Genomic DNA, 8423 nt, shown 5'->3' with positions numbered 1-8423 from the left:
TCAGTTGAAGCACATATACAAAAGGCAGCACGTGAACCCTGAAATAAAAGGGTATCTGAACCCCATGATCTCATCTTTCTGCTAGGAAGTGATGATTATTTCTGCAGGCCCTGGTATGACGTTTTGTATGTGGAGTTGAGATTATCTCAGAAAAACAATTGCAAAATGTGCATTTCAGAAAGAAGTTAATAATGTTTATGTAGTTCTTTAAAGACAGTAGCAGAAATAGCTCTAAGGACACATCAGTAAAGGGTGAAAAAATTTCAAACATGTTTAGAAGAAAGCACTGTGAAGTCAAAAATGATAGAATCAAGCTGAGCATGTGATTGTCCTAAACATTAATAATTGTGTGAATTTCATCTCCAAAATGTGATTCTTTCATTCCTGAAAACATGGAGCAATACTACTTTGCAGTGATAGTTAAAGAGGACATTAAGAGTACCTGGAATAGGGACTTCCCTGGCAGTCCATGAGTTCAATCCCTGGTCAGGAACTCAGATCCTGCATGCTGCATGATGCATGGGAAAAAAAAAGTGCCTGGAATAGTAAAAGTAAGAGAGAAATTGAGGTGTCATGTTTATTCACTGCTCTAACAAACGATCATCGGGCACAAACTGGATTTTCAGGATCTTTTTCTAGGTGCATGTGAGAAATTCAGGCACAAGAGAAACAAAGATCCTGCCTTTGTGCAGTTTCTATTATGTTTAAGAAAACACAAGAAACATGAAATAAGAAATACTAAATTATATAGTATGTTAGAATATGTTGCAGTGGAAACAAGGAGAGAAGGCGATTTTCCTGAGCAGAGGGGATGGGATGTAATATTACACAAAGCAGTAAGGAAGACTCCTTAATAAGAGCACCACTGAGCAAGGATGAGCCCTGTGAGGTTTTATGTTGTTGTTCTATTAAAAGATAAGTGAGGTACATTACAATTTTGAGGAAATCTTTTGAGCAAACATCAGTTCAAACTGGACAGCCCCAAACCAAACTAGGGGAAAGACTTTTGCAGAGCAGGAAGGGAAACAAAACAAGGAAATTATTTGATTGGCTCTAGCTTAAGGCATAGCCTTATTTGGGAAAGCCTAGTGGGCTGTTTTTGATCAGCTGTTCTTAAGTTTCTATTTCTTCCCTTGGAGGCATTTACAAGAATTTACTCTGGTTCAGGTTTCCCTTTGCTTACAAGGCTGTTAAAACATTGGAGCCACCTCAGTCTAATGGCTTCCTTGTTTAATTACAGTTCCAAGCAAAAGAAGCAGGTGCTACATGGTTTCAGTGTGTGGGGCTCCCACAGGTGTCCTCAGGAGGTCCAGTCCTTTTAGCCATTGGCCTGCTTGGCTCACTGCAGAGACTCTCACTGGGTGTCCATTAGAAAACTTAACTCTGCTGTTCTCTTAGAGTCTGCATGTCTACAGCCCCACAGACTGGGGCTGAGAGGCAGGCAGCCTGGCCTTTCTGAGACAACTTCTCACAGTTTCATCTCTGCACTGACCCTATCCATTAGCATCACCTAGGGACCCATTGGAAATGCTAATTCTCAGTTCAGAACTCAGACCTATTGACAGACACCTTGGAAGAAAGGTCCAAGTACCAGTGTTTTAAGAAACCTCCAGGGGCAACACACCATTGTAAAGCAATTATACTCGAATAAAGTTGTTAAAAAAAAAAAGGCGAAGCCTCCAGGGGCTTCCCTCATGGCGGCTCAGTGGTTAAGAATCCACCTGCCAATTCAGGGGACACGGGTTCGAGCCCTGGTCCGGGAAGATCCCACATGCCGCGGAGAAACTAAACCCGTGCGCCACAACTACTGAGCCTGCACTCTAGAGCCTGGGAGCCACAACTACTGAGCCCACGTGCCATAACTACTGAAGCCTGTACGTCTAGAGCCCATGTTCCACAACAAGAGAAGCCACCACAATGAGAAGCCTGTGCACCGCAACAAAGAGTGGCCCTGCTCGCAATAACTAGAGAAAGCCTGCATGCAGCAACAAAGAACCGATGCAGCCAAAAATAAATAATTAATTTTTAAAAAGTTTAAAAAAAAAGAAATCTGGACTTGGCTCATCACTGGTTCCTTCTGAGGCCTTTCTCCTTGGCTTGTAGATAGTGATCTTCCTTTCTTCACATGGTCTTAATTCTGTGCGCATCTGTATCCTCATCTCCTGTTTTTATAAGAGCACCAGTCATATTGCATAAGAGTCCACACTAATTACCTCATTTTAACTTAATTATCTCTTTTTAAAATAAATGTATTTATTTATTTATTTGGCTGCATTGGGTCTTCATTGCTGCGCGCATGGGCTCTCTCTAGTTGCGGTGAGTGGGGGGCTACTCTTTGTTGCGATGAGCGGACTTCTCAGGGATTCTCACAGCGGTGGCTTCTCTTGTTGCAGAACACGGGCTCTAGGCACGGGGGCTTCAGTAGTTGTGGCATGCGGGCTCAGTAGTTGTGGCTCGCGGGCTCTAGAGCGTAGGCTCAATGATTGTGGCGCACAGGCTTAGTTGCTCTGCGGCATGTGGTAACTTCCTGGACAAGGGCTCAAACCTGTGTCTCCTGCATTGGCAGGTGGATCCTTAACCACTGCACCACCAGGGAAGCCCAACATATGAGTTTTTTTTTTTTTTTTTGGCTGCACCATGTCTTAGTTGCGGCACGTGGGATCTTCATTGCTGGTGCGGAATATTCGTTGCAGAATGCGGGATCTTTAGTTGTGGCGTGCGGGATTTTTAGTTGCAGCATGCGAACTCTTAGTTGCATGTTAGTTGCGGCATGTGAGATCTAGTTCCTTGACCAGGGATCGAACCCGTGCTCCCTGCATTGGGAGCACAGAGTCTTAGCCACTGGGCCACCAGGGAAGTCCCCAATATAAGTATCAATAAGTATCAATCTTTGTTGATACTTATTGAATTCTAGTGTTATTTAATTGTCTGAGACTCACTTCCTGGATGGCTCCTCATTACTGTTACATTATTGTAAATTTTAACTGAATTATTAAAAGGATATTCTAAGTTTGTTTCTGAAGCTTATTACAGTCAAGCCATTCAAGATGGCTGCTGAACCCTGGCTTGTTCTTGTTCTCTGTACATCCCCTGATTGACCAGTCCCTGCTTCACTCACACGGCTATCCAATCCTCTTAATTATAGGACTTAATCAGTAACTGCTTATGTGCTTGCCCCCGGCCTCATCTGCTGGTTTCCCTGGTAACTGTTGAGGCAACCTGACGTCAATTCCTCCTATAAACGGTAGCCTCCTTCTCCCCCAGGTAGCGAAGTTTGCTGCCATGTCCTGCCTGCTATCACAGTGGGATGTTGCTCCTGGACCTTATACTTCAGTCTTGTTAAGATGCCCTAACCAATAAACATCTCTGTCACTGACTCTGGGCTGTCTCTTCAGTCTTGAGGCTGGGAAAGTACAGAGCTTGCAGGCCTGCGGGGTGCAGCCCAACACACAGTAATCTATCTTTGATGAAGGTCGAATGCCCTATGACCTGCAACCAGGAGATTATGTATATTGAAAAAGACATCAGATAAAGGACTCTTTACAGTCACGTTGGAAGGGGCCATATCAGGCCACCACTCCTGAATGCAAGTCTTTGTTTCTAACACTTGGCTTCAACTAACTGAAACCAGCACTACCAGACCAGGATGAGAAGACAACACTGGAAATAGAGAGCTGACCCAAAATGCCAGACCAGGCCTATATACTAATTACTTTGTTAATTGCTCAGACTTCTCCTTATGAACCAAACTTATTTTCCTTGGGCTCAATAATATGCAAGTTTCAAAAATTCAATTCAATTGCTGGGTTTGTGACCAATTACCTATGTCCAGCACTTCTGGACTACCTCAGTGGATTTCACCTCTCCAGGGTTCAGACTGGCTAGCCCTTAGGGATTTGTCTTAGAAGAAATTCTAGTGCTGTGTAAGCCACTCCCAATATCACTAAATGGGACCCTCTAACATGGCCTATTAATGATACCTGTTCTGGGACTTCTCTGGTGGCACAGTGCTTAAGAATCCACCTGCCAATGCAGGGGACACGGGTTCGAGTCCTGGTCCAGAAGATCCCACGTGCCACGGAGCAACTAAGCCCGTGCGCCACAACTACTGAAGTCCATGCACCTAGAGCCTGTGCTCTGCAACAAGAGAAGCCACTGCAACGAGAAGCCTGTGCACCACAATGAAGAGTGGCCCCCGCTCACCTTAACCTGAGAAAGCCCGCAAACAGCAACGAAGACCCAATGCAGCCAAAAATAAATAAATAAATTTATTTTTAAAAAGGATATTATCTGATTTTTTTAAAATGATACCTGTTCTGAACCTGGACCCTAAATATTCCTTTTCGCAGGATGTTAAATATATTGGGTCGTTCCTAATGGGATCCAGTGGATTTATGGAACAAGTTTATGGCCTTGGCTCCTCCTGAGTTGGTTAGAAAGATGCACATTTGGTTTCCCTTGGGCTTAAAGTCATCTATGGGTAGCCTCAGAAACAGCCCCTGCCAACTTGCCTTTAATGTGGGCTCACTGGGTTCTATCAGTTTTCCAACATGATTATTTGGCCACAGTATTTATTCCTTCACTTAGAGTAGAAGATTTCATTATTCACATAGAGGCTTTAACAAAATTCACCCAGCAAGACTTAAACGATAGTAATCAAGCCATTAGCTTGCTCAATTTGGAAGTCTCCATGATAAAAGTGATCCTACAGAATTGCATGGCCCTCTATATATCAACTGCTTCCCAAGGGGGAACTTGTGCTATGATCCATGATGAATGTTGTGTTTTTATAAAGTCTGATGAGTCTTTTTTTTTTCTTTTTTGTGGGCCATTTTTTTTAAAACTCTTGATTGAATTTGTCACAATATTGCTTCTGTTTTATATTTTGGTTTTTTGGCTGCAAGGCATGTGGGATCTTAGCTTCCTGGCGAGGGATCGAACCCACACCCCCTGCATTGGAAGGTGAAGTCTTAACCACTGGACCACCAGGGAAGTCCCTGATGAGTCTTCTAAGATAACCCATCTTATAATATATGAAGAATCAAATTTCCACTCTGATTGATACCAGTTTGTGGGAAATACTAGGAAAATGGCTTGGTTCAGGAGGATCTTGGCTTAAATTTTTACTAATCATATTATTACTCCTATTGGCAATTTTAATTCCAATAATGCATTACAGTCAGAGTGAGGCAACAACCATACATAATGTCTGCCCATAAATTCCTTCATAAACCATGCTTTCACCTACAAGCCTTCTATAGTATTACCATATTTCTTTAATTATATTGCCCTCTAAGTTTTTTGTTAGCTATTTAAGTTATAACAATACACTGATCATCAGGGCCTAGCAACTATAAATTTTTTTACGTCCTCACGTCTTTGTATTACCAATATCAATAAAAGTGAACTTGGGGTCCCATCTGGAGTTCATGAGACCCTGGCCTGCCTATTGCTCAGTCATAATCCTCCACATTTCCCTGGCTGGTTATAATCAGAACAGGTTCTGAAAAGATTAGATTCCTCCTTTTTGTAATCTTGATACTTAAAAAATTAGTTAAGACTAGGATGAATTGAATTTGTCCCAGTTATTTGAACAGATTACCTATTTTTTTTACAGTGATCCATCACAATTTTTGTAGCCACTCCATCTATCTTCTTGTTAATGTCACTTTTAACGAACCACCTGAACATTTTTTTCTGATTCAATTCTGAGGTTTCTTTCATCTTATTTATATTGTTACCTTTCTTCTGAATAATCCTTACCTTTCTCCCCAGCATTAAGCCCCCCTCAACAGAGCTAAGGAGATCCATAACATCATGCCTCACATCATATTGTCTCCCGTTTTGTTTTTGTTTTTGGCCATGCCGCGCAGCTTGTAGGAATTGACCCCGAGTCATCGGCAGTGAAAGCGCAGTCTTAACCACTGGACCGCCAGGGAATTCCCTGGTCTCCGGTTTTATCGTGGTGTCAATTATCAGCTGGCTCAGAGGGAGGGAGATAAAAGGTACAGTATCATTCTGAATCATGGGGTGCCATCTACAGCTCTAATATCCTCTAGCTGCTTCCGTGATGGCTATATTTTTGCTAGAATAGGGGGTGGGAAGCAGCCAAGGAACCATATTCTTGGCTGACATCCCCTCAGTGTATTTTTTAAAATTTATTTATTTATGGCTGTGTTGGGTCTTCGTTTCTGTGCGAGGGCTTTCTCCTGTTGTGGCAAGCGGGGGCCACTCTTCATCGCGGCGCGCGGACCTCTCACTATCGTGGCCTCTCTTGTTGCGGAGCACAGGCTCCAGACGCGCAGGCTTAGTAGTTGTGGCTCACGGGCCTAGTTGCTCCGCGGCATGTGGGATGCTCCCAGACCAGGGCTCGAACCCTGTCCCCTGCATTGGCAGGCAGATTCTCAACCACTGCGCCACCATGGAAGCCCGTCAGTGTATTTTTTTTTAATTTATTTATTTGGCTGTGCGGGGTCTTCGTTGCAGCCTGCAGGATCTTTTTGTTTTTGTTTTTAGTTGCAGCATGCATACAGGATCTAGTTCCCTGACAAGGGATTGAACTTGCGCCCCCTGCACTGGGAGCCTGGAGTCTTTAACCACTGGACTGCCAGGGAAGTCCCCCTCAGTGTATTTCATTTGCAATCCATTTAGCAGGACCTACAGACTCCACATCTCACATATGTTTCTCCTCCTAGTCTTGAGTACAGCTCTTGTGCAAACTCAACCCAGGGATGCCCTGGAAACCAGCCTGTTAAGAAAAATCCTTCCTCACCACCCTCTGTCTTTCTTTCTGCACAACAACCACTTAGTCATTATTTGAATTAAAATAAGGGGTCATATAAAATATTCTATTCTTATCACCAAGTGCAAACCTTTCACAAGTATTTTTTTAATTAATTTATTTATTTATTTATTTTTGGCTGCGTTGGGTCTTCATTGCTGCGTGCAGGCTTTCTCTAGTTGCAGCGAGCGGTGCGCGGGCTTCTCATTGTGGTGACTTCTGTTGCGGGACACGGGTTCAGGCGCATAGGCTTCAGTAGTTGTGGCTCCCAGGCTCTAGAGCGCAGGCTCAGTAGTTGTGGTGCATGGGCTCAGTTGCTCCACGACATGTGGGATCTTCCTGGACCAGGGATCGAACCTGTGTACCCTGCATTGGCAGGCAGGTTCTTAACCATTGCACCACGAGGGAAGTCCCCACAAGTATTATAATTGAAGATATTTTCAAGACTCCACAGAGCGGACTCCTATGAGGTTTTCTTAAAAGCAAAGCATGGGAGGGACTTCCTTGGTGACCCCCCGCTTCCACTGCAGGGGGCGCAGTTCAATCCCTGGTTCGGTAACTAACATCCCACATGCTGCACAGCGCGGACAAAAAAAATAAAGCAAAGCATGTGACATAGAAAGACAAAGAAAATGCAAGACTATATTGGGGGTCAGAGACCTCCAGGCAGTTTCCCACACTCTTATTCACACAGTGCTGTGATTTACTTCCAAATTAAGCCACAGACATCTGAGTGGTGAACTGTGGCTTGAGGAGAGCTCAAGTCAGAAGATACCAGCAGGGATTTTTATGCCTTTCTGGTAACAGTCGAGCCAGACTGCATAAACATTACCATTAGCAATCAAAGTGACCCTAGTGTTGTCACAGGATTTTTGGATATTAAACAACACAAAATAAATCCTGCTGTCCTTATCTTAGCAAAGGGTCAAAGCCAGATATTCAGAAGTCCCTAGAGATAAAGTTAGAACTTTTCCAGTCCAGTTTTAAACAAATTCTACCTTACATGAAACAAGTGCACAATATATCAAAATTTATGGGATGCTGCTGATATAGTACTACTTACAGGGAAACTTACAGAATAAATGACTACATTAGAAGGGGGTTCTCAAATAAATGACACAGTCCACCTTAAGAAAATAGAAAGGACAAGCTAAATCCTACAGGCAGTCCTATAATAAACCTCTTTCAATGGGAGTCACCAAGAACACTGGATAAGTCACAAAACCCACATCTCTGGAATCCTAGATCTCCATTCTCTCAACCATTTTCCTGCCTGCACAGCAATAGCCTTGACTTGATTCACTAAATCTAAGGGAATCCACAAAATGTTTATAGATTGTCCTGCAAGTGATGTTGACCATAGGATAGATAATACCTCTGAAGGTCCTGACAATTTCTGTACCTTCTCATCCTACACAGCCATAGCAGGAGAATATCTTAGCAGGTACCTTTAGCAGGTATATCTCTCTAGGGTGTTGTAATCTCTCCAACTACTTATTATTCACACCCAATGTTTCTGAACCATATGGTTTCCACCTGGCTCCTGTAGGTCTTCCAGCCAGTGACACCTGCCTACCGAATTCTGAACTCAGGCTCCTTGGCAGGTACCAGAGGCCAGCTGCCTCTTAATAATGCTTGGGAA

Source organism: Tursiops truncatus, chromosome 19, assembly GCF_011762595.2.
Source record: "Tursiops truncatus isolate mTurTru1 chromosome 19, mTurTru1.mat.Y, whole genome shotgun sequence".
Classification (NCBI taxonomy): Eukaryota; Metazoa; Chordata; class Mammalia; order Artiodactyla; family Delphinidae; genus Tursiops; species Tursiops truncatus.
The sequence above is the reverse complement of the archived record's forward strand: the minus strand, read 5'-3'. Positions refer to the sequence as shown.